Source organism: Rissa tridactyla, chromosome 14 (assembly GCF_028500815.1).
Source record: "Rissa tridactyla isolate bRisTri1 chromosome 14, bRisTri1.patW.cur.20221130, whole genome shotgun sequence".
In the NCBI taxonomy this organism is placed as follows: Eukaryota; Metazoa; Chordata; class Aves; order Charadriiformes; family Laridae; genus Rissa; species Rissa tridactyla.
In genome coordinates, this window is record NC_071479.1 from 13,323,167 (window position 1) to 13,350,765 (window position 27,599).

Consider the following 27,599-nt stretch of genomic DNA (forward strand, 5'->3'; position numbering starts at 1 on the left):
CATAAGCGTCATGTGGTGGCGTAAGGACTCCCCAGAACATCTTCAGGACAACAGTATTTTCTATAAGCAGCTGTTCTCATGCAGCCCCAGCTAGCGTTGTGCTGCTCTTTACAGGATGGGGTGAGTGGTGTCGTCTCCGGCTGTGTGGGCGCAAATGTGTTTCTAACGCGTGTGTCAAATGCTTACCTGTTAAACAGACCGACAATCTGGCTGAAGCCAATGCTTCCGAAGAAGATAAAATAAAAGCTATGATGATACAGTCTTGCCGTGAATATGATCCAATCAAGTAAGTGTCGATAATGTCAAATCTGTTCTTTGAAGATTCTAGACAAATTGTAGAGATGTTTGTTTTAATGAGAGAGACACATGCATACCTTTTTCTTCTTTTCTCAAAAACCTTTTAGTTACATGAAGAAACCCTGGGATACACCTCCACCATCATATATATGCTTTCGTTGCGGAAAACCTGGCCACTACATAAAGAACTGCCCAACGAATGGGGTAAGACTGCGGGGGACTTCTGGTGTGACTTCGCTTTTCATTTTTCACGTGGCAGTTACGTAACAAATACATGAACACTCATATTAGGAATTGTTTCTCTTGGGGTGAAATACAGAGGTTATAGGGCAATGTTGCAAAACCCTTCAAAATTCAAGGGAAACCTGGAATTTAAAATGTAAAATTTTGCTTATTAAATATGTCCATAGATCTTCTTCTGTGAACTGTCATGCATATTTTTATATATTTCAATACTATTGAAAATCTTTCTGGCTTTAACGCTTTTTAATGACAGTTCACGGTTTTTAGAATTCCGTATAAAACGAAGGTGTTTCTCTTGACCCCACCTATTGAATATTTGCATGTTTTAATTACACAAGTCTCTGGTTGAGTATTCATGCCATATAACATTAGTTGCCGAATGCATATGCAACCTTCGTACATATCGATGGTGAACGTTTCTCCAGTGGCTGGTTCAGAGCCCTGAATTGGGCTCTCCCTCTGAATTGCGCTGTGGAGGAGGAGCGGGTTTGTGCCTCTTCTCCGGGTGGATGGTGAGCTAAGCGATGCGTAACCCTTACGGAAGCTGAAGTTTAGCAAAAGAATGTCCATTGAGTTCAAAATGCTGCTCAAGTCTTTGAAACATCCTGGCTATATTCCTGTAGGAAAATGAGTCCTTTAGTCGAGTAACCCTTAGGCTAGGTAAAAGGAGAGGGTTAAGGGCTTTTGCTACTTAAATTAATCATCGAAGTGTTGTTTTAAGTGTGGGTCTTAAGATGAGCTCTGTTTGCATTCCTTTTCTTAACAGGACAAAAATTTTAAGCCTGTTCCCAGAATTAAGAAGAGCACGGGAATTCCAAGTTGTTTCATGACGGAGGTGAAAGATCCCAATACAATGGGTGCTATGCTGACAAAGAGCGGAACATATGCAATACCAATTATTAATGCGTAAGTATGGAACTTATTGGACTGACCAAAAGGTGAAGGAGAGAAACCATGCGTAAATGTCTGAGTGGCAATGCAGCCAAGTTGGCCAGCATCTGTAACCATGGGGGAGGAAGCATTGTCATTGTATGTTAACCTCAAAATCTGTGATACTGTCTCGTTTTAAACTTAACCTTTTTCTTTTGCCTTCCCCACCCCACCCTCCAGGGAAGCTTATGCTAGAGAAAAGAAGGAGAAGCCTCCCTTCTTACCAGCGCAGCTGTCCTCCTCCTCCTCAGAAGACCCTATTCCTCATGAGTTGTTATGTCTCATTTGTAAAGAGATAATGACTGATGCAGCCGTTATTCCCTGCTGTGGAAACAGTTATTGTGACGAATGTACGTGTTACTCCCGTGTTTGTTCATTCCAAACACCACATCTAGTTTTCTGAAAACAGAAACAGGAGATGACAAAATTTCTTTGTTACCAGTTCTATTCCATACTTAAGTGTCTGCTGAATAGGAAAGGACTCTTGTCATATAGAGGGAAAAAAAAAAGGCAGAAAGCTTTTTTCCTTTTTTCCGTATCTAGTTAAATCTTTACATGCGGAAGGACAAGCATGAGAAGAGTGCATAGCTGCGTGGGTGATTACAGTATTAGATATTGAATGCATTTAGGTTTTTTCACAGCCCCTTCTCTCACACAAAATCGTATGGCCAACTCTGGTTGGCTCAATATAGCCAACCTTACTGTGATCTGCCACAAACCGATAGTTAGGCATTTAATCCACATTCTTCTCCATGGGAGAGCTGGTTAAAACCTTCAGAACTCAAGGCTACTGATGTTCTTTTGAGCTGTGTTTTATTTATTAACCTGGAGGGTGGTGACTTCTCACTGTACTAGAAAGTGGCAAAAAGAATAGTCGAAACATCCAGACGCAGCCGTCTTCAAATGTTACGTTAGTGAAATATCAAAACTGCACAGTTATTTGCTGCATCCTAGAAATGTGTTACACTATTGAACATCTATGGCTTAATGCTCTCAATTCAAGACCGTATTCACCCATTAATCATATATGTCTTTTTACGATTGTTTGGAGCCCCCAAAATTTCCTTACGTTGGCTAAACCTACTTTGATGATTCTAATTACACACAGGCATTAGAACAGCATTGCTGGAATCTGAGGAACACACATGCCCAACGTGTCATCAGACAGACGTTTCCCCTGATGCTTTAATTGCCAACAAGTTCCTACGCAAGGTAGCAGGATGACTTTTACGTAAACTGTAAGAAAAGTCTATTTGTAAAAAGCCAAAAGGGAAGAAAATATTAATTTACATCTCCTCAAAAACCGCTAAATTAAATAGGCTACATTTACTTTTCAAACCCATTATCTGTTATTACAGAAGCTCACAACCATTTAGAGACAATGGGGCAAATTCAGGTCGCGCTTTTGTTTAATATGATTGCCTTACTTTCAAATTCGGCGTTAACGCTGAAGTATTTTAAATACAGGTACTCTGAGTGATCAGTTGTTACTATCAGTGTTTAAGGCTATGTGTTCATGTATTTGTATGTTGATTCATTTTAGGATTGATAGCATTTACAGGACTACACAAGCAATTTTATTCTGTGGAGGCTTTTGTTCCTGTATCTACTGAAGTTTCATATTACCTTGTGGTAAATGTTTTCCTGTGTCTAGGCTGTGAACAACTTCAGCAATTCAGGAACGGGCTACACAAAAGGGCTCCACCAGACGATTCAGCAGCAGCAGCCGCCACCACCACCACCACTCATGAGTGTTGCACCTCCTGGACCTTTTCAGTAAGTAAATCTGTAGATCAACATGAACATAAAAGACACCCAGATGCCCAAGTTAGATTCTTCTCCTTGAGCTTGTCCGCCAGCGATTTATGTCCCGTTAGTGACAGTTCCAGATAACTGCGGAAGTTCTGTTTTGTGAAAGTCCTCACTTTGAATGAGGACCCTTTGATAAGTTGGAAGTGTGCCTCCTGCAAGAATGTTCTCACAAGTATTGCTTGTTTGGTTCCCTTATCAGTCATTCTGTACAGGCTTGCCCTGAGAGAGGAGCGCTTTTTCCCCAGGAGCCCTTTGATTTGAAGTGGCTAGCAATTCCTAAAGAAACCTTTTGGTTATGGCAAACATTCTTGAGTGCATTAATTTCTCTTTAGTACTGAGGAAATAATATTTTCATGAAAAGCATAAAAGCCAATTATGGGTAAAATAGGCCAGGTGTTTTCACATTACTTCTTTCTACGTTATTTCTATCATCAATCTTATGATAAGTCAGAGTCATCCTCAGTAACACCCAGCGTAGTCAGCAACACATACCGATTGGATAATAAACACCGAAACACTGTAAATGTGAAGTATTTACAAACATGACCGTCTAAGTGTGCAACCCATGAAGTCATAGGAAAATAGGTGAAAAACCTGTACTATTGTTCAGGGCTTATATCCTTTGACTTTGTGCCTTGGATGCAAACAGCCACTCTGTCCAGAAGAGTGTCAGGCTCAGCCGTAGCGTTGAATACAAAGGACCGCAATCCAAAAGAACCTCTAAGGCAGCCCCTGAAGTAGCATAGAATTGCGGTGTTTCCATCTTCCACAACTGAGGCTCATTCTGTGGGTTAAATGTACTCTAATCGTTTCATGTGCAGCTTCCTTAATAAAATATGTTTCCAGTGAGCTTTCTCTTTAACTGCCAGTAATCCACGTGGACTTCTCGACAGTGCTGCATTTGGAATCGGCCAACTTCACTTTTGTAAATCTGGTGAAGATTATTTTGTAAATTTTTTTGTCCATTTACAGTAGTCAGCCTTTTGTCACCTTGGACTTTACATTTCAAGTAGCCCTTCAAAAGACTGCTTAAACAATAAAAATTTGGGTTTTTTTGTAGCAATGCCGACAGCGTTATACCTCCTGCGGCTCTGGTGACTGCTGCTGAACCTTCTGCATCTTCCTCACGGTCAGTCAGCAGCTTGTTGAAAGAGAAGGTAAGTTGTATTTCAACATATGCAGTGATTCTTGCATTTTAGTAGAGCTTATTTTCCAACCATTTGCATTTACTCACAAGGCCTGTCAGGTTCCTGTACAAAGACAACCAGCATTACCAAGTCTTCAGGGCCGCCAAGGACAATCAGTGCCCACAACTGGTACGTGACTATAACTTCAGAATTTCTTTAAAAAAATTACCTTCAGATACACTGAATGGGATTTTTCTCTTTTTCCTCTCCCAACTCCAGAAGGTCATCCAACGAGAGCCAGTACACCTCGCTCAGCAGGTGGCAGACCAGGCTGGGAACTGTAAGTGTTCGACAGCAATTCAACATATTACTGCTTGTAACGAGGCCATAACACCTAACTTATACAACAGCTGATTTACAATGAAAAAAGTATGCACAGATAGCTGTGGAGAATACAAGTGGTAATTAATTTTTAATTATTTGCTTATTTTATTTAATTATTTTAATGCATTACTTAACATAAAACCCTGGTACATGATTGAAAAGAGGACTCTGAAAACCAAATGTTTTTTGAGGAAACTGCAGTTACATATAAAAATGAAATAGAATCAAAGGATTGGATGGAAAGCCACGCTTTTGACGAACCCTGTTCAACCCTTTTGGCTGAACAGAGCTGAAAAAATTGATTTCCCAATAGAAACCAGACTCCAACATTCTTTTTTTTTTTTTCTGACAACTTAGTTGATACTGATTGAGCGCACGATTGGAAAAGTCAGTGCTGTTATTTTCTGACAATTTTGAATTTCTTCAATGCAGCCATGTCCAATAGCCAAGCTGCTTTCTCTCAAAGGGAGAGAGAGGAGCCTGTCTCATCTATTGTCGCAGTGTCAAGCTAGTCCTTCCTTTTGGTACAAATTTGTTCTAAACAGATTGTAAGGGTGCACTGTCTTTATAAAATCTTAAGATAAATAATTAACAGACAGCAGGATACATCCCACAGGTTGTCTAAAATCTTAAATTCAGTAAGCAAGAAAATAACAATTCAGGGGCAAGAACAGGCCAAATACGTCATTAACAACATGGGAAGCATGAAGTGCATAAAGGAGTGGCAGAAGAGCGGTCGGCACATGGGAGATGGGAGTCTCTTTTAAGCACGGGCAGCCTCCATGCACAGTCGCAAAGCTGAGTATCAGGAGAGAAGCCTGAGGGAACTGCCGAGGGTGAGGATGTGGAGGGCGAGTATGAAGATCAAGAAATGAGTGTAGTCTCAAGTGAACAGAAAGCAGGGAGAAAAATGCGTAAGTTGAGAACAAGAAGTGCTCGCCACCATGCTCCCGCTTCGTTCTCTTTGCTCTTTAAAATCAGGGCAGAGTGTTACAAATGGTGACACATGTCCTAGGGTTTCTTTAGAAGTTCAAATTGAGGACGCCCACACCGTGAATGCACCCAAAGGAGGACTCAAGCCCCAACACTACCAGCATCAACACCAATCTTTGTGCCTGTGCCTCCACCACGCCATGCGCTTCCCCCTTCCACCGGGGATACCACCACCACAGTTTCTTCCTCAGTTTCCACCTGGTCAGCCTCCATCTGCTGGGTACGCTGTCCCCCCGCCCCAGGATATCCCCCAGCTCCTTCAAACATGTCTTCAGCTTGGGTACGAGCCGCTCATTCAAATCCCATCCCAATTACACATGCACCTCCTTTATCTGGGGAGGAGTTTTACCAAGAATGACCGACACTTAAAGAGGACTACATAGTTGGATCAATGAAGTTGCATTGTTTTTCGTTTTTGTATTTCGATAGCACATTGGGCTGCAGTTACAAGAAAGTGCATCTGGCATGCGCAAAAATGACATAGCATTTTTCCCAATAGACTTTTTCCTTGGAGATGGTAAACATGCAAAACTAAACCAAGACAAATGCAATTCTAAAACTTTCCCTAAACCCTGTAGGAATTCTAAACTGGTTTTGCTTGTGGCAGCAGTCCGAACAGCTGTATTAGTAATGCTGCCAGTATCTTTCCTAGAGTAATGGCCATGGGTCATAGTACTAAAGGCTGAGTTCAGAACCTGTCACTATCCTTGGTTAGAGCTGTTATGTGCAAAATTTTGCTAGGACACCTGGCTAGAAGTGCCCTTTATGTAGGATTGCCGTACAATCCGTATTTTGCCATATTTTGCATCCTGTACAAATTGCCAAATAAGTAGTGAAGTTAAATCGACTAAGCAGGCATTTTAAAATTGAGCTTTACTTGTCTTCAGGCTGAATCGTGTCTTCTGGATGTTTGATAGTGCACTGTAGCCATTAAGACTTGCTCTTTTTGCGTCTTACTGCACCAAAAAGGATTTGCACTGCATGTCGTTGCTGAGTAGTGAAACACGTGTGCGTTCATATGCCAGCAGAAGCCAGTATACGCCACCTTCAATCAATCAATAGCTGTGGTCGTTCATGTGGCAGAAATGAGTGGATATAGACTTACCCTTCCTCTATGCTTTTACACTATCATAGCAGCAGGTGTTCTGTCTTAAGCAGAAACTTTTACATGTTACCACATTCTTCAATTTGCAGTAGCGTTATGTCAGCAGCTGAAAGCAGCTTTGACATAAGCATATGGAGAGGGGAAAAAAAACCCCAAACAACTAATTTTGGGAGGAAGAAAAATAAATGGGAGAGTGACTGTTTTGAATTAACTTCATGTATGTTTTTTGTGTTGTTTTCTAAGGTCCAAGTCTCCCTATAGTGCTTCAGTTTACTCTAGAAGTTCATATGCCCACTCCAAGTCGAGATCAGGTTCTTCTCACTCTGGCTCCTACTCTCGATCATTTAGTCGTTCCCGTTCTCGTTCCTTCTCGCGATCACTACCCTATCCAAGGAAAGACAAAGGGAAGAGTTGTAACTATCGCTCTAGGTCAAGATCACATGGTTATCACCGTTCAAGGTCACGGTCACCCCCATACAGAAGATACCATTCACCGTCAAGGTCTCCAGCGTTTAGAGGCCAGTCTTCCACTAAACGGACTATACCTCAAGGGGATGGAGAAAGGCAGTACTTTAACAGATACAGAGAAGTTCCCCCGTATGATATGAAAGCTTACCATGGCAGATCTGTTGACCTCAGAGATCCATTTGAAAAGGAGAGATACAGAGAATGGGAAAGGAACTACAGAGAATGGTACGAAAAGTTATACAAGGGCTTTGCTGTTGGTGCTCAACCTTGACCACCAGTAAAAAGAGAGAACATTTCTCCAGATAGGTTTGGTCCACCTGGGACCGGATGAGAGAATTTGCCATATGCTCGGGGACGCAGGGAAGACTATCGTGGTGGGCAAAGCCGCAGAAGTCGTAATAGAGATGGACACGACCCTGGAAGAGAGCCTTCTGGAAGAGAGCGCCACGGCATCAAAGATCCACCAAAATCAAATGAGAAGGACATGGAATATCCACTGGAAGATGGCAAAGGAAATGAATGTAAAAAACACTGGAAGAGAAGAAAAGGGGATGAGAATAAAGGATTTCCCAATGCTGAGTTTTCAGAAGGTGTGAGAAAACCAAGAGAGCCAGTAACAGCAGAAGATGTTAAAACAGACTCTCTGTTCACGCTCCCAAGCAGAGATGACGCCACCCCTGTGCGAGATGAGCCTATGGAAGCAGATTCTATTGCTTTCCAGTTGGTGTCTGACAAGGAGAAGAAAGAGAAGGACAAGACAAAGATGAAAGTAGAAGTGGCCGTTCCTCCCAAGAAAGACAATAAAGCTAAAGGTTCCCAAGGGAAGGTGGACACCAATTGTGAAGAATCTCCTAGTATTTCACAGGAACCTCCTCTGAAAAAAGTGAAGGAGGAGTTGCCAAAGACAATGAGAAGGCTCTTGTTACCCCATGGAAAGTTCACCCAGAAGTGACAAAAGATCACCCAGAAACCAGGCCAGCCAAGGAGGAAAAGGCCAAGAAAGACCATCCAAAAGCAACCAAGTCAGACAAGCCCTCAACAAAGAGCATAAGTCAAAAAACCTGCTGAAAAAAGCAAACCTTCTGATGCAAAACCTGAAAAAAGAAAAAGAAGAGTAGATAAAATGTTTGATAAGGAACATTATCATGTTTTGTCATTAACACCATGGAGCAGTAGAATAATGACATAACAGCCCCTGCTGAAGACGTTGTTATTACGATCCAGGTCCCTCAGTCCAAGCGGGATAAAGATGACTTGGAGTCTGAAAAGGAAGACATTAAATCTGCCCAGGTGCCTGCAAACGTAGAAAAACCTGCTAGCGTTATAAAAAAAATGTGAGTACCAAGCCACACCAAACCCTGTAGAACACAATGAAAAAGAGACAGAGTCTTTGGAGGAAACATGGAAAACGACAGAAGAGGAGAGTTGTGAAGCTCCCAGCACAATGCAACAAGTTCAAAAATGTTGATGTCGAATGAAAAAGGGAAAACCAAAGACCGACGTCATTCTTTGTCAGACAAGGACACTTCTGAGAATAGAAAGAGCAGTGTTCAGCGAGAAAAAGACCACTTGGAATGCGCAACCGAACAAGGAAATGGAAAAAATACTTCTCAATCTTCCAAAGACTGCACATCTTCAGAGAAACGTGATACTGGCCATGGATCCACTGCTGAAGACTCTACTCCTAATCCAGACAAAAGATCTGACCACGATGGCAACCGCCATCATTCTAATGCCAAGCAATGAGATGAAAAGAATGAATTAGCAAGGAGAAAAGACTCCCTTCTCAAAACAGAGCGTCTACATCAGTACAGAAACATAAGCCTAGAGACGAGCGAGCAGAGCCATCCGGAAAGGGCACTGGACATGCCAAAAGGAGCAGCTACAGTCCCCTGCGTGAGCGGAAGCAGTCTGATCGTAAAGCCGCTCACGCTTCCAAGCGTCCACTGGAGGAACACAAATGTCTAGATAAAAATTCAGAGAAAGAGAAGCATGTACCAGAAGCAAAGAGCAATAAAGAGAAAGAGCCAGGTGGTAATAAACCACCTTTGAGACAAGAATCACCAGATGTAAAAAATGAGAAAGAGAACATGACTGGACCAACTGATAAAAGTGTTGTCAAGCCTAAGCCTCAGGTAAGCAGCTCCTCACAGCTCTCTTCTGATCTAACTCGAGAGACTCATGAGGCTGTGTTTGCACCAGACTGCAGTGAAAGTGACAGGGAAAGTAACTGTGGTTTTGGCTCAAAACTTCAAAGCAGGACAGTAACGTATCTGCAAAGGATGAGGAAGCTGCAGGAAAAAATCCTAAAGGACCGAAAGACAAGGCTGTTGCTAAGGCGAAAGAGGATACAGCAGCACCTCCTGCAGTTGACCAGCCTGATGCAAGCCAAAGTCAAAGTCAAAGCAGTCCCAGCGTTAGCCACAGCCACAGTCAAAGCCCTTCTGAGAGTCGGACTCGAAGCCACAGCGGCAGTGCCAGCTCAGGAGAGAGTCAAGACAGCAAGAAAAAGACAAGGAAAAAAGAGAAGAAAAAGCACAAGAAGCATAAGAAACACAAGCAGCGTAAGAAATACATTGGAAACGAAACAGAATTCGCAAAGAGCCAAAAACAAAACACAAGAAGAAAAAAATCGAAGAACAGCAAAGAGAAGGATGACCAAAAAGTGAAATCTGTCACTCCATGGAATGACAGATAATGAAAAAATGACTGGATTCTTAAGTCATCTGTATCAAATTTTGTTAAAATGTAAACGAATTCAGGCATTGCAAGTGATGGCATGAAGGAGACTGTGCTGCCCTTAAAATATTGCAGCTGGATTTTTACATTGAAGCTTTATAGAAGTGAATATTTTGTACAGAATTGTGAGTTGTGACAATGCAACGTGAAAAGTTTTGCTGGGGCATCTTAGTTTTAATGACCGTTCATTAGTTTGGGTGGAGTTTCAGGTACTGTGAACATTTTCATGGTTGAGTATTTTTTTTAATTGCCTGTCAGAAGAAGCTGTTATAGCTCATTATAAAATACCAGCAGAATGATTTGCAGAATACACAGAGCCCTCTTACATCACTTTTTGATTACAATAAAATGTTTTCGGTAAACCGTCCAACGTGATGAGATTTCCAGTGACAGCGGGACATCAGTTTTTCACGTGCCAAGTGGACTTGATTTTATACTGTAAAAGGTAGCATATGGCCCCAAACATAGAGCCAGTATTAACAGCTGGGACTGACTATTTTAAAATAACATCATGTATGAAGCTGTCACTTTTCAACATTGTTCCAGTTTGTTTAGAAAGCTGTTGTCCTTTGCCAGCAAACATTTACACACATGCTTTAAGATGCCCTGTAATCTGTATTTCCTCTCATCACTCTGCTGATCCCCAAGATGCTTGTGTTTTTGAAATAGAACCTTTAGCAGTGGCATTTTCACATGGTGGTGCCGTGATACAGAACTAACCCTTCCATTAACAGTGGGGTTCAGTGGATGAGTTTGGCAGAAGAAGAAAGCCCACTAGAAAGTCAGGCTTCTGCTTTAAACTGCTTTGAACAGTGACAGTCTAGAAAGCGTAAATTTAATTAGCTCAATAATTTTAAGACAGAAGTAATTTAAAAAAAAAAGAAAAAGGTGGCAGTGGTGGGTGTTGCTCCACTGCCAGGAAGCCAGCATGGTACGAAATACTTCTCGTTGTGCATTAAGGGCATAACATCACGGTAACGGTTGAGTTCAGTAGGGAAAGCCCTCGACTGTTTGGCTGCTGGGATTTTCCCCAAAGGAGTTCTGTGTGAAAGTACTATAAATTAAAGCAGCATTTTAGGGCTTCCCATTTGCGGAGACTATTTTGTTCAAAAAGTGTCATAGTTTATAGGTACTGTTACTGGGGTATTTAGGAATATACAGGAATAGTAAATAGTACTAGTGATAATTCATCTTGCTTTTCAGTGGGGGTGACTATCACAGTTTAAATATTGGGTTGGAGATTGGGCATCCTCTACTTCTGGTGGTTAAAACAAGAACAAACCAGAATTGGTCCTGGATTTCACTTCCTGTAGTTTGTGCTTTCTCATGTCAAGGCGCTCTTGGTGGATTTCAGGTGTTTTCTGCACAAGGCAAAGTAGGCTTTCCAGTTAAGCGACTCAAATTTTTACTTCCCTGAATCAAAAAGCACCGGTCCATCCTAGGTGTTCAATGTGCTCACCCGGCATTTCCCATGTGTGCTCCAGGTAACTCGTATCACCAAAGCCAACTCCAGATGTGTGGGAATTTAAGGCGGCCTCCAACTCTCCCTTTGCATGGTCTGTGCTCGTGATGATGAGGGCACTGAAAACCAAAGACGACTTTGTCACCGGTCTCTGTGAACATACTTTGGCCTAATGAGAGACAGAAAACTTAGGACTCGGTGAAATGGGATTAGAGTTGGAATGTGTGAAGTATGCCTTATTATCAAGGTTCAGAATAATTAGCAATTGCATGGAAGTAGAATTTTGGATGTTTCTTTATGGAATAGCTCCATAAAGCCAGGCAGAATCCTGTCTTTTTATACAACGTTGTGCCGAAAGAGCTGTAGTCAAAGTCTGCCAAGCTCAGTTAAACTCTCCTCTCTTTTCAGAGCACTGTAGCAGCATTACTGGTGATTTTCAGTCTCCTGCGAATTTAGTTTACTCTGCATATGGATTTTCTTATGATTACTTTTTTCCAGGTTTTTTGAGCTGAAGAACACCTGGAATGCAGTTATGCTGAGGCCTGAGTAGGTAATTTTTACTACATGCATGTTTAGAAGTCTCCTGACCGAATTTCTGAAGTTTTTAGGCAGTGCGGACAGTAGTGTGAAGAGAGGTATCCGAACAGGGCGCTCTGGGTGAGGGTAAATGCTGGAACACGTCTGACTTCAGGCGGTGAAATACAGTTCAGGTGGTGAAACCGCAGTGAAGGAAAGCACGCTTACAGAGCAAAATCAGTTTGGACTGTTGTTCAGACATAAGAAACAGATGTTGACTCAGTGACTAAATTTAGCATGTTCCTTCTGGAACTATACTGCTTGGTCATCTTCTAGAGGTTAAGTGTGGTCTGTTCCATGGAAGTGATCACAGATCCCACGGTCTGTCTTCAGAGAACCCTTGGACCAAGATACCTCATCTCCCCTCTTCAGGTGGGGCGGAATGGGTCTGAACGGTTTGGACACACTGACATGCAGCAACTCTTAAGCTGGAAAAGCTCAGGCAGGGACGTAGGTGGTTGGAAAATCTGAGTGGAAATGACCAAACAGAAAGCTACCCCAAAGTGGGTGACAGACTCGTAGGTTATCATCCGCAGCTCTGAAAAAAAGAACTGTGTGAGGAAGACAAAGGCATAAGGCATGCACGATAATGTCGTGCATGGGTAGAGATAAAATCAAGAAACCTAGGACACAAAATGAGTTTTAGTTAGAGCCCCTAATAATTGTTTTGCATTTTAAAAGTAAAGGCCAGGAAGGAAAAGCTGATATCCATGGCTTAATGAGAGGGAAGAAATAATGCTTGAAACAGTAGTGGCAAATACATTTTTCCTTAGTCTTCACCAGAAAAGGTGGATTGTAACCAGCTTTGGGGAAATGTAGTTCAGTAAAGTACCAGGATCATGGGCTAGAGAAAAGAGTATGTTAAACAATGTTTGTGATAAAACAACTGCTTGACTAGTAAGGGTATGAGCCAAAGGGCCTTTTTTAAACTGAGGGATGGCGTTACACCTCCGAAGACTGAAGAGCAAACCTTGTACCTACCTTCAAAGGGGAAAAGAATTGGAGTGTGTTTACATATTTGTTGTAATATCACTCCCAATTTGGCCGATGATTTTACAGTGTATAAACACACAGGAGATAACAGGAGGAGGAACAGTCATGCTCAAACTGAAGAACAAGAGTCAGACCCGGCCCTGTCCCTGCAAACTCTGGCTGTGAGAGCACGGTGTGGGAACCTGAGCGCTGCCGCAGATGAGAACAACGTGTGTTTACATGTTTGTTGGAGTCCTCTGCACAAGAAGGACATGGACCTGTTGGAACGGGCCCAGAGGAGGGCCGTGAAGATGCTCAGAGGGCTGGAGCCCCTCTGCTGTGAGGACAGGCTGAGAGAGCCAGGGCTGTTCCGCCTGGAGAAGAGAAGGCACCAGGAGGAGCTGTGCTCGGGTACCAATTACCTCTGAAGCAGCTCCAACTCCTTCACATGCTGCCAGCGTTTCTTTCTCAGCTGGGGTATGGTTGGCCTCAGAGCCTTTGTATTCTCCACCTCAGAATCCTAGGGGTCGACCTCGAGTCTCTCCTGGTGCCTTCTGCCAGAGGCTCCAGGTAGGTCCATTGTCCCCGGCTGCAGTGGAGAGCACATTTTTAATGGACCGTCCTGTTACGACTGGTCTAAGAGCTACTGCGTGCACGGTCTCTCGTTTACTTTGCTCAAAGGCCTGTTGTTTCTCAGGACTCCGCCTAAAATCTTTTTTCTTTCCAGTCCCTTCATAGAGAGGTTTCACAATCTGCCTCTAACCTGGGATACGCATTCTCTAGAAACCCACAACACCTACAATGGCTTGTGTTTCCTTTTTGTTAGGAGGTGGGGACATAGCTGTTCTTTTGTTAATCACATCCATTGGGGTCTGGCGACGACCATCTTGACACTTGATTCCCAAGAACTGGATGTCTCCTGCAGGTCCCTTGACCTTACCTCTTTTTATGGCAAAACCCGCTTTCAGAAGGATCTTGGTTATTTTCTGACCTTTCTTGAAACCTTCTTCTGCTGTATTACCCCACACAATTATATCGTCAATGTATTGCAGGTGTCCTGGAGCCCCAGCCTTCTCCAGTGCAGTCTGGATCAGCCCATGGCAAATAGCAGGGCTGTCTTTCCACCCCTGGGGCAGTCCGTACTGGATGCCTCTCCAGGCGAAAGCAAACTGTGGCCTGCACTCTGCTGCTGAAGGAAGAGAGAACAATGCATTAGCAGTGTCAATTGGAGCATACCATTGGGCTGCCTTTGACTCCAGTTCCTGTTGCACTTCTAGCAGGTCTGGCACAGCAGCACTCAGTGGTGGTGTGGCTTCCATCAGGCCACAGTAGTCTACTGTTAATCTCCCGTCTCCGTCAGACTTACACACTGGCCATATTGGGTGAGCAAGTCTTGCTGAGCACTCCTTGGGTCTCCATCTGATGAACCAGGTTCTGGATGGGAATCAGGGAGCCTCGGTCAGTGCCGTATTATTGTCGATGCACCGTGGCAGTAGCAATTGGCACCTGCTGTTCTTTAAGCTTCAGCAGTCCCACCACAGAAGGGTCAGCTGAAAGGCCAGGTAAGGCAGACAGCTGTGTAACGTCCTCAGTCTCTACAGCTGCTGTACCAAAAGCCCACCAATACCCTTTCAGGTCTTTGAAATACCCTCTCTTGAGGCAGCCTGTGCCAAGGATGCACGGAGCAACTGGGCCAGTCGCAACGGGATGTGGCTCCCATTTATTCCCAGTTAGGCTCACTTCAGCCTCCAGTACAGTCAGTTCTCGAGACCCGCCTGTCCCACCAGAAATAGTGACAGATTTTGCCCCTTTATGATTCAAAGGCAACAGGGTACACTGCGCACCAGTGCCCGCTATTAGCAGAGGAGTTCCTACGCGGACCGGAGAACCACTTACCATGGACTGGAGCAGCCACCCTCCTGGAAGAATTCTCTCTTCACTCTGCTTTACCTTGCAACTCAAGCACTCGTGCTCGTGGCACCGGGGTAGATTTTCTACCCCATTTACTCCTGTGCTCTCCATAGTTGCAGAGGCAAAGCCACAGGAAATCCCAGAGCGGGTCCTGCTTCTCTTGAATGGGTTTCGTGGGAGGGTGTTATTTCTTAATGATCGAGACGTGGGACGGTTCAGAGTAAGAGTGGGATTCTTTATCCAGCCTGGACAGTTAAACAAACAGTTTGTAATTTTTCTTAGCTGTTGCCTCGTTTTGCTTGGCTGTTGTCTTGGTCATTTCCTCGATTTTCTCAGTCATTTTTTCCACACCTGCCACAGGAAGGGTACAAGAGGGAACGCCTTCATATTGTCGTACCCTGTGAGCCCCTTCATTTACATTTGGTGCATAAGGAAAAAAGGTAGAAAAATTGGCAGGGTCCTCCTCAGCCATGGACCATTGATGCAGCCCCAAGCCATTGATGCCTCGCCTTTTCCCCTGAGCGTGGGAGCTGGGAGGGAACACCCCATTGGTCAGTTTGGGTCACCTGACCTGCCCAGGCCTTCCCATGGCTGCCGGCCCTGCCCAGGGGAAACACGCCAGTGACCGCCCCTGCTGGCCACAGCAGGCAGCGTGGGCAAGAGGAGCAGAGAGCTGGCTCTGCTGCGCCCCAGCCCAGGGCTGGTGGCTGTGTGCGTGCAGTCCTGAGGCACAGCTCCCCCTTTTATGGGGTCCGTGTCCTTCGGAGAAGTCCTTGTGGACATCTGCGCTACGGCGGGGGCTGCAGCCCTTCAATCAGACAGGGCTTGGGAGTCGAGGGAAGCTCCTGGCGCTGTGGTGCCGAGAGAAAGGAGGACTTGCCCATAGCAGAGCTGCACGGTGCCCAGAGCTGGATGGAGAAGAGTGTTGGTGTCAGGTCTTCAAACTCCCTTTACCTTTCCACAAGGACAGCTTGGCACCTCTGGGGAGCACAAGCCCATTTGTACAATCAAAGTGAATTGCCAGAGGAGAAGACGTGGCTGTAGGCAACATTTCAGCTGAGCTCCTCACAGGTGCAGCAGTGGGTACAACTCTCTCCCTCCGTAGTAAACAGCCCCTTGTGTTCCTACAGCCAGAGGGGATAGCCACCAGACAGGAGGATGTAGGCACAGGGTTTCTCCTCCGTTGGAGGGTCTCCGAAGTAGAGCGATCTTTCCTCGGGGTGGGAAGTAAGCCAGGAATCAGTCTATACCTCGCAGGTTTGGAAATGCCACCCTGCGTGCGTGAGTTGCTCGGGAGTGCATTTGCCCCTGCTGCTCTCCCGTGCCCCGTTCATACTCTGGAACTTTGTTCTTACAGCTCCAACGGCCCTCAGGCTTTTACGACCTGGGAGATCCCCACTGTCGCCTGCTGCGCAGGGAGTACAACAGCCTGCACGACCCGTATCTGCAGGACTATCACAACTGCAAAAACAACTTCCAGAGGCTGCAGAGACAGGGCCTGGTGACCAGTGATGGCAGAGTAGGTTTGGACGTCATCGGGCTGATAGAAGCGGCTCCCTGGGAGGGGGGTTCCCTGAGCACAGAGGGAGTGTGTGCAGAGGAGCAGCTCCCCTCGGCTGGGCTGGGGCTGTTTCGGGGAAGGCAGTCTGCTGGCTTGACTCTTCTTGGGGGTGTCCCCCTCCTCTCTGCATAGGTGGTCTGCACTCTGAAGGAGTTCAACGAGTACAGGCAGTACCTGGCCACGCTCAAGCTGCGCGCTGAGCAGATGTCCAGGCAAGAAGAGGTAGGCAAAGCCAAGCGTTGGTGGGCACCGGTCAGCGGCACGGTGCCGAGGGCTGGGGCTTCACTTGCTGCCTGCTGGGGAGGCGGTCGCTGCAGAAGAGGTGAGGGCTGTGCTGGGGGGGCCGGGTGGTGTGGTGGGGAAAGGACTACGGGGCTCGGAGCTGAGCCAGCGCAGGGTGCTGGGGTGGGCATGGGCAGCCACGCGGAGTCCCGAGGGAAGCCCTTCTCTTCTGCCCTCATCGCACGGCTGAAGCGGAGCCCTGGCCTGCACCTGCAGGAAGCCTCGGCACGCAGGGCTGCGAGCACTTGTCCAGGCAACAGCAAGCGACAACTTGGTGTCTCCTTCTCAGGAAAGGCTTTGGCAACACCTGACCAAGTTGAAGGATGCCCCCAAACCACCGGGAGCCATCAATGCTTCTTGCCTGGGCGAGCGGCTGCTGCAGCCTCCAAGACCAGCTTGCCCACCTCCACCCAACAGCTCCAGGATCTCCCTGATATCAGGGCAATGCAGAAGAGCGGAATCAGATCTGGAGGAAGGCCACAGCTTCTCCCAACATGAGTGGGGACAGGAAGGTGCCAAGCTGCCCAGGAGGGTCAGTAGCGATGCTGACTCTGAGATATCTTTAGCCAGCACTTTGAGTTTAAGGACCAGGTCACGTCGCATAGTCGACTCTGTATTGGAGCGGATCTGTCAACGTGGGCGTGCACTGTCCCCTGAACTGAGTTTTGGAAGGGGTGTCACAAAAACACACACACCACGAGATCCGAAGCAGTGCCGTCCTGCTAACGATGCCCTCCCCTCCATGGGCCCGCAGTGGTCCCGACAGCCTGTCCCTCCGGCAGGTCCCAAGCCCCCTGCCCAGACAGGAGCCTGGCGCAGACCACTGTCTGTAAAGCCTGTCGGAGGCGAGCCCCAGCCACCCGCATCAGAAAGGAGGGCATTCGTGAGAAGGCTTATGGCCGATGTCCTGAGGAGGTGTGCGGCAAGCGAGGTGTAGAGCCCCTGGGCAGCAGACACAGACCTTACCCGCTTGTGTTGCAATAAAGTTTACTCCCCCGTCTTTGCTTGTGCCTTCCTTCCTTCAGGCCAGGCCATACTGTGTCTCTCTGGGCATCTTCCCTGCAATGTTTTCCCTCTTCTTCCTCCCTCCTACAGCCTGGGTCAGGCAAAGACCCAGCTTTTGTCTCCTTTGGGAAGCTTTGCGGCCGGGCTATCGGAGGGGCTGCTCCAGCTCTGTTGAGCCGGGGTTCTGGCGGTCTTTGTGTTGAGATCTTGGCTCCAGGGCTCTTTCTCCTCAGAGCAAGCAGCCCTGCACGAACCCTTGTTCTCTCTATTCCAGGGACAGACCGTGGCGTCTCCCCCTGGGGACCGCTATGCCACATGTCCTTCGGGTCTCCTCGCTGCGCAGCGGGGAGGCAGGTCTATTGTGGAGGCCCAGAATGGTGCAGGTGGGCAGGTTCGAGCAGCCGGTGCCAGGGCTCACCCAAAGGGAGCTGCAAGCAGGCAATGGGAAAAACCAGGGCGGGAGGAGATGCCCCTGAGTCAGGGGTCTTCACCCGCTGTGCAAAAACCAACCAACACACTCAGTCAGGGTATTTGTCCTTATTTCAGTTCTGCAGAATCCGGTGCTGGGCGTTGAACAACAGCCAGCACACCACACGTTTTGGACAGTCCCAGGCTTTATGTGATAAGATAGAGCCGATGGGTGAGCCACAGTTCCCTTACCATCCCTCATCATACATATGCATTCAAGTCCACGTTTGGAACATTTTGGGAGATCCCCCTATTTAGCCCAATTAAGGTTGAATTTCAGGAGTTCAGCTAAAGTTCCATCACAGTCCTATTACAGGTCTATACACTTCTGTAACTTTTTAACCATATTCTTTTGGCATCCCTACTCTAATCTTTTCCTAACCCATGGACGTACAAACCACCCTGTTTTTCCTTCAGAAATAGTACAAAATGGTTTTTACTACAAAAACGTAAAAACCCGCTATCACTAGGAGATGCTTCAAAATCAAAACAGAACAAATGCACCCCCCCTGCCCACAGGAAAACAGACACAGTCCAGGTAAAGGCACGAGATGGGAACACCACAATGCTGCAGCTGCTCCTTGGCAAAACAAGAAGGTTCAGTCTCTGCCCTGAGTCTCTGCCGCTGGAGCAGCAGCTTTGGGCTCCCAGACAGCAGCTGCTGAGGAGCCAGACAGCTCTTGGCGAAGGTCTTGAAGTTTCTGGCCGGTCTTTGCACAGCACTCAACATGGTCCTGCTTCTATTTTCCTTCTTGCACCAGCTGCGTCTGCAGAAGGGACACCTGAAAGAGGCCAAAGGCCGAGCTCAGACAAGCCCACGCTGGTAGGACCAGCCGTAGCTCCACGGTACCGGCTCTCGGGGAAGACGCACCCTCTAACACCAGCCCCGACAAACACTTGGTCTCCGGGGAATGGAAGTCACAGGTTCCCAGAGTCACCCCGGCCTCAGCTCAGATTATAGACAATTTGAGTTTCTCTCTGGCATACCATTCACACGTACAACACCGAGACATTACATGGATACGGGAGAGAGAGGTTCCTACAGGACCTCTTTTCAAGAGAGAGACTGGAGCTACTGCCACCTTAGTTACACAGGCTTTTTCCTCTGCAGGAGGGCTACTGGTTACACAAGGCACTAAAGAACTGTTCTGTTCTCATCTACCTTAAAAACTGGACAGCTAGCGCATGAAAAGGGAAAATGGGAAGGGTCTACAAGATGAGTAAGACTCAAGGGGAAACTCCTTAGACTATTCTCCATTTTCCGGCCATCTCATTTTCTGAGTTTCCTCCAATCCCTCTCCCACCCTGCCTGACCCGTTGGCACCACAGAGACCAGACCTTGGTGAATGATGCTGTTTGGCCATGGCCAAGGGACATGTCTGACTGGGTATTCCCGCTGCCTGCTGGTCTCCCTTCCTGACGGCCAAACAAAATGGGCCAGAGCATTGTGCAAAGCTGTGCCCATCAGCACAGCCACAGAGGCTTTTGATGGAGCTTTCCTGCTCCTCACCCGGTTCTGCAATTCAGACGACTGCAGCACGGGTGAGTCCTCCTGTGAAGAGAAGGCAAGGATTTCCCTTTGGTCTCCAGTTTGGTCAGGGTCTATGTTCATGGTCTATATTCAACTTCTATGAGGTCTATACTGGGGGCTGCTGCCGTCATTCCTCTCTATGGCCAGAGCCTCCTCCCACCAAGTAAGATCCTGTTCTCACCTGCCGAGAAGCCGGCATCTGGTGCTGCCCAGACTCGGAGAGAGAAAATCCACCTGCATCTGGCAGCGCCCGACCTCTGCAACATCTCCTCAGTTTCCTCTGTTCACGTCCCACCTGCATGTTGGATAGGAGAAAGGGTCACAGAAACTTGCCACCAAACAAGGAGCAAAACGACCTCTGGACATCATGGCAAGGAGATGGCTGCTCAGAGACTGTGAATTGCACCAGAGAACGCTGGGGCCAAAAAGCAAAAAAGCACTCGAAGCAGCCGATGGAAGAGAGCGAGCAGGAGGAAAGAGTTCCTGACACAAGAGTGTCCAATGGGTGCGGATGGGGACACCGGGGCAAGAAGGGTGGTACTGCAGTGAATGTGCATTTGCGAAGGCAACAGGGTGCCAGAAGAGAGAGAAAAGACAAAAGTGTGTGGCCACAGGGGACAGTGGGACAGGGAAGGAAACCAGCCAAGGACTCCAAGGTGCTGTCTGTGGAAATGCGTTGTCTTCCAGAGGCCGTGATGCTGTGCAGAGGCAGCGAAAGCCTGTTTTACCTCCTCCAGAGTCCTCCTGAGCTCAGCATTGTATTGCTTCAGCTCTGTCTTCTCCTGGTCCAGCCTTGCAACTGCTTGCTGCAGACGTTCCAGCCGCTGCGACAGGAGTCTCTTCTCTGAGAGCCAGGACAGCCGCTGCCCTTCTGCAGTCGCCTACTGGGCATTCAGAGAGGAGATGATGGGAGTGGTGCCACATAAAGGAGAGAAGGGCCAGAATGGACACGTCAGAGAGAGTGACCATGGAGGAACGGACAGTGCTACATCCCTTCTTCTCCTCCTGGTCCACAGCCCAAAACAACACTCTCCCTTCCCAGGGGCCCTCCTCCACATCACCTTGGAGAAATCCACACAGGTTTGCCTGCATGCTTTTCGCCCTGTGGCACAAGTACACCCTGAATGCGCAATGAAGCCTTCAACCTGACCAGCCAATGGTACCAATTCCATTCTCTCTAATAGCCTGGAAAAGCTGGACCTTAGAAATCTCCATCTCTGAAAGCATCCTCTAAGCACCACCAGTGTCGCTGCTGTTCAGCCATCCTTACAAAATTCTACTACGTTTAGTACACTCGTTTGATCAACTGTGCCCTTTCCTTTCCATGCCAAATCCCAACCACTACCTGTTGGTTTATCTTGCCTAGATAGGAGAGAACAAACCACCCACTCCCAGCCTTTGGACTCGCATTAATTTTAACGGCAAGCTGTGTAGTTCTTTGTTTAGTTCTGGGCTTGACAGAAAACATTTGAGCAGGTGAATGGTGAATTACTAGCAGACTTTTTCTGCTCAGCCCAAGCACAAACACAGGCTGGGCAGAAAATGGATTGAGAGAGCCCTGAGCAGAAGGACTTGAGGGTGTTAGTTGATGAGAAGCTCAACGTGAGTCGGCGATGTGCACTCCAGCCCAGAAAGCCCCTGCATCATGGGCTGCATCCCCAGCAGCATGGCCAGCAGGGTGAGGGAGGTGATTCTGCCCCTCTGCTCTGCTCTGGGGAGACCCCACCTGGAGTGCTGTGTCCAGCTCTGGAGCCCTCAGCACAAGAAGGACATGGAGCTGTTGGAACAGCTCCAGCAGAGGGCCACAAAGATGCTCCAAGGGCTGGAGCACCTCTGCTGTGAGGACAGGCTGAGAGAGTTGGGGCTGTTCACCCTGGAGAAGAGAAGGCTCCATGGGGACCTTACAGCAGCCTTTCAGTGCCTAAAGGGGGCCTACAGAAGGATGGGGAGGGACTCTGGATCAGGGAGTAGTTGCATGAAAAGGGGCAAAGCGGTTTTGACAGAAGATAAACCCCCTTGTGTTCTAACACTCCTCACGGAGGTGGGAGGCCAGGTGTGGCTAGGTTTAAATTCTGAGTGATGCCCAATTCAGCACTATCAGTCCAATCGCGTTTAATACATATTAAACTATTACGATTTGGATACACTAATAGTGGACAGCACCTTCAGTCTAGTCGTGCTCATGAACTAGCACGGCCTCTCTGTAGTTTTGGTCGCGTTCAGTGAGAAAGCGAAACGACTAGCTACTTAGTGCAGTTTATTTAAACAACAGATATACAGGTTCTTAGGATTGCACGTGATAAATACACTGTCTGCAAAGCTCGTGCAAATATAGATATTGTTAAGTATACAAAACATGTGACAAATTTATAAACGATACAGCCTCGCTATAAATGTAGAATAGAGATTCTCTAGAGAAATTTCTAAGTCCCCGAGAAAGCACTCGGTATAATCAAAGTCTTACTCAAAGGCATCCCTATGTGGGGGAAGAAAGGTTCAGCCTGTCGACTGATCCCAGAAATCAGTGATGGAATTCTTTGCGATGGTGTCTTCCCTGGCATCCCCTCTCTCTTGGGCTATTTTTATACTATTTTTTTATCTTCAAAGTGGAGTTTGAGTGACTTTAGTCATACGTACTTTTATTATGATTAATGTACTCCAGGAGGAGTGTTCGCACCTCTGGGGCGGATAGCCTCCGGGATGGAGGTGTGTTTTGGTACATTGTAGTGAGCAAAGTTCGCACAAAGGACAGCCATTTCATCAACATTTGACAAAATGTTGGCTCGGCTGGCGTGTAGGCCACTTATCTGTTCCGTAGTACCGTCTCGTTCCCATATCTGCTATTCGTCACAAGGGAAGGCCACGGAACAAGCGCGTTCCGTTCCATCCCTCGTGTAGTTTCGCAAACAACCTTGTACAGGGAATCGCAGATGTTGCACTCTTCGCATGCCAGCTGCGGCTGTATTCTACCTCAGAAGCCTCTTGATTTTACGACTTTCTTTAATGTGTGAACAATGCTGTATTTTTGTATTCTTGGCCAATTTAGTAATTATTCCACAGGAGTTTAATGATAGAATGAGGGGTAACAGTTTCAAACTGAAAGAGGGTAGATTTAGATTGGATATCAGGAAGAAATTCTTTCCTGTGAGGGTGGTGAGGCAGTGGAACAGGTTGCCCAGGGTGGTTGTGGATGCCCCATCCCTGGAAGTGTTCAAGACCCACTTAAATGGGGCTTTGAGCAGCCTGGTCTAGTGGGAGGTGTCCCTGCCCATGGCAAGGGGGTTGGAACTGGATGATCGTTAAGGTCCCTTCCAACCCAAACCATTCTATGATTGTATGATTCTATGAAAATTGGCAAATTTCTTCTCTTCAGGTGCTCCAATGGTGTAACTTTGAGAGTGTCCTTGTCACCTTGGATGTGTTGTCTGGATGTGGATCTTCTTTCTGCCCCACAGGCCAGTGTCTCAGTGCCGAAGTAATCATTTGGCAATGCCAATGTCTCAGCTGGGGAAAAATGCTTCCCTTCTAAACCTGTTTGAGAGAAACAAAGCACATCACGGCATATCCTGCGGTCTACCCTGCGTAATCAGGGAGAAAACATGAGGAATTGGGATGGAACAACCTACTTCGGCTTTACAGACGCGTGTAGGTCAGTTGCAGAGTAAAACACCCCCAAGAGGGGATTCTTCCAGGAGAAGTGCTGCTCCAGTTTCCAGTGACCGGTCTCTCAGAAGGCAAGGATGGGCTTCGGAGCCTGATTTACGATGTGCAACTGTCATGGATGGAAGTGGTGGGCCCTCTAGTCAAAAGTAGGGGGGCCCTGCCTCCAGCCAGGAGGAGGAGAGAGATATCCGAGTTTATTGGACTGTGTGGATTCGATGGCCTGGCACATCAGAACCACAAAAGTATAGGGCCTTGGTGGACACTGGTGCACAGTGCACCCTAATGCCATCAAATCATGGAGGGGAAGAATCTATCATTATTGCTGGAGTGACGGGGGGGCATCTCGAGAGCTGGCTGTACTGGCGGACGAAGTGAGCCTAACTGGGAATAAATGGGAAAAGTTCCCCATTGTGACTGGCCTGCATGCTCCATGCATCCTTGGCATAGATTACCTGAGGAAAGGGTATTTTAAGGACCTGAGGAGTTACCAGTGGGCGTTTGGTGTAGCGGCAGTGGAGACAGAGATGGTTGTGCAACTGTCTACTTGGCCTGGGCTGTCAGAGGACCCTTCTGGTGTGGGGCTGTTGAGGGTCGAGGAACAGAAGGTTTCCCATTGCTACTACAACTGTGCATAGGCGACAGTATTGCACTAATCGAGATTCTTTGCTCCCTATCCCGAAGTTGATCCATCAGCTGGAAAGCCAAGGGGTGATCAGTAAGACTCACTCACCCTTTAATAGTCCCATATGGCCAGTGCGAAAGCCTAATGGGGAATGGAGATTGACAGTAGACTATCGTGGCTTGAATGAAGTCACACCACCATTGAGTGCTGCCATCCTGGGTACGTTAGAAATTCACTATGAACTGGAGTCAAAGGAAGCGAAGTGGTATGCCACAATTGATACAGCTAATGCATTCTTCTCTATTCTTTTAGCAGCAGACTGCAGGCCACAGTTTGCTTTCACCTGGAGGGGTGTCCAGTACACCTGGAATTGACTGCCCCAGGGGTGGAAATACAGCCCCACCATTCTCCAGACTGCACTGGAGAAGGGTGGAGGTCCAGAACACTTGCAATACATTGATGACATCATTGTATGGGGAAACACAGCAGAAGAAGTTTTTGAAAAAGGAGAGAAGGTAATTCAAATCCTTCTGGAAGCCGGTTTTGCCATCAAACGAGGTAAGGTCAAGGGACCTGCCCAGGAAATTCAGTTTTTAGGAATTAAGTGGCAAGATGGGTGTCACCAGATCCCAATGGATGTGAGTAACAAAAGAACAGCTATGTCCCCACCTACTAACAAAAAAGAAACACGAGCCTTCTTAAGTGTTGTGGGTTTCTGGAGAATGCATATTCCTGGTTACGGTCAGATTGTGAGCCCTCTCTATGAAGTGACTAGAAAGAAGAATGATTTTAAATGGGCTCTGAGCAACGAACAGCCTTTGAGCAAATTAAACAGGAGATTGTTCACCCTTGGGCCAGTCCGGGCAGGACAAGATGTAAAAAATGTGCTGTACACTGCAGCCGGGGAGAATGGCCCTACCTGGAGTCTCTGGCAAAGAATACCAGGAGAGACGCAAGGCTGACCCCAGGGGTTTTGGAGTCGAGCATATAGAGGATCAGAGGCTTGCTATACTACCACTGAGAAAGAGATATTGGCAGCATATGAAGGAGTTCGAGCTGCTTCGGAGGTAGTTGGCACTGAAGCACAGCTCCTCTTGGCACCCTGGTTGCCAGCGTTGAACTGGATGTTTAAAGGGAAGACTCCTTCCACATATCACGCAACTGCTGCGACATGGAATAAGTGGGTGGAACTAATTACTCAGCGAGCTCGCATAGGGAACCCCAGTCGTCCAGGAATTCTGGAGGTGATCATGGATTGGCCACAAGGCACGGATTTTGGAGGGTCCCCAGAGGAGAGGGTGGTACGTGCTGAAGAGGCCCCACCATATAATCAATTATGGGAAAATGACAGGCGAATTGAGCTGTTCACTGGTGGATCTTGTCATGTTGTAGGAAACCAGCGAAGGTGGAAAGCTGCTGTGTGGAGTCCTACTTGACGAGTTGTGGAAGCAACTGCGCGAGTGCATGAGTCAAGGCAGTCTGCAGAAGTGAAAGCCATCCAGCTGGCTTTGGATATTGCTGAGAGAGAAAAGTGGCCGGTGCTTTATCTTAATACTGACTCATGGACGGCGGCACATGCCTTGTGGGGTTGGTTAAAACAGTGGAAGAAGAGCAACTGGCAGTGCAGAGGTAAACCCACCTGGGTTGCTGACTTGTGGCAAGATATTGCTGATCGATTAGAAAAGCTGTCTGTGAAGGTACGTCATGTAGATGCCCATATACCTAAGAGTTGGGCCATTGAGGAACACCAAAACAACCAGCAGGTGGATCAAGCTGCTAAGATTACAGTGTCCCAAGTAGACTTGGACTGGCAACAGAAGAGTGAATTTCTTTTTAGGTTGGTGGGCCCATGACACTTCTGGTCATCAAGGAAGAGATGCAGCATATAGATGGGCTTGTGACTGAGGGGTGGATTTGACTCTGGACACTATTTCACAGGTCATCCATGAACGTGAAACATGCTGAAATTAAGCAAGCCAAAAGATTGAAACCTCTGTAGTATGGAGAACGGTGGCTGAAATATAAGTACGGGGAGGTTTGGCAAATTGATTATATATCACTTCCCCGAACCCGCCAGGGAAAACGCTGTCTGCTTACAACAGTGGAAGCAACCACCGGATGGTTGGAAACATATGCTGTGTCTCATGCTGCTGCCTGTAACACTATTTTAGGCCTTGAAAGACAAGTTTTGTGGCGACATGGTACTCCAGAGAGAATCGAGTCAGGCAATGGGACTCATTTCCGAAAGAATCTTATAGATGCCTGGGCTAAAGAGCATGGTATCAAGTGGATATATCACATCCCCTATCACGCACCAGCTGCCAGCAAAGTGGAACAATGCAATGGACTGTTGAAGACTACACTGAAAGCGACGAGTGCTGGAACATTTAAAAAGTGGGATGAACATTTAGCAAAAGCCACCTGGTTAGTCAACACCAGGGGAACTGTCAGCCGAGCTGGTCCTGCTCAGTCAGAGCTTTCACCTATGTAGAAGCAGGTAAAGTCCCTGGGGTGCATGTAAAAAATATGTTGGGTAAAATGGTCTGGGTTTGTATGCCTCAGGTAAAAGCAGACTCACTCGTGGGGCTGCTTTTCCTGAAGGACCAGGGCATACTTGGTGGGTGATGCAGGAGAATGGAGCGGTTAGATGTGTACCTTTAGGAGATCTGATTCTGGGTGAGAATCCTTGATTTAAATGGTATGGTGTTAATTGTTTTGTAAATAGATGTATATAGTTGTGTTTTGTAATAGTTGTGTTTTGTAAGTAGTTCTAGGTAGTTGTGTTGTTGTTAATAAAGAGTTGTGTTCATGTTTTTCACACCTAAGCTCTGTGTGCATTTCTTGGGAGCCGTGGCGTTTGCAGAGTTGTGGTTCCACTGTCTCGGGGTTCCCGGGGCTGGAGGCGGCTGGGGGTGCTGGCACAGAGGGGTCCCAGGTGGAGTGGGCAGCGCAGGACACTGGAACCAGGACTGGTGATCTCTTTATCTCTGTCTTTTTGTCTGTCTTTTCTTTTCTCTGTCCCTCAGTTTCTCTTTTCTCTTAGAGTTGTTAAGTAACGGTTAGAGTTCTTAAGTAACGACCTTAAGTACCATTTGCCATAAGTTGTCCTATACCTGTTGTTAAGTAACACAACGCATACCTCACCATTTGCCATAATTTGTCATATACCTAACCAATTATTGTGGACTTGTTAAGACCTATACTAATCATTTTGGGCAGCTAATAAATGTTTCTATATGAACCCTGAGACTTATCTCACCTTAGTCCGCGCCACTGGGAATTTACGAATCTGAAGTCACTTACCCCCCCTCTTTCCTGGGATTGGGACATGACAAGCACTCCAGCATTTAAGAAATCCTTCCTTTCTGCTCCTTGGCTCTCTCATCATCCTGCCAGCTTCTCCGTTCAGCAGCAGCCTTGCTCTCCCTGCTGGAAGCAGAGCGCTCCA

General features: G+C 47.0%; 1 pseudogene; it reads left to right on the forward strand.

Moving 5' to 3' along the window:
• Window positions 1–233: 233 nt before the first annotated feature.
• LOC128917638 (E3 ubiquitin-protein ligase RBBP6-like) lies at window positions 234–25,642 on the forward strand (annotated as a pseudogene).
• The last annotated feature ends 1,957 nt before the right edge of the window (window positions 25,643–27,599 follow it).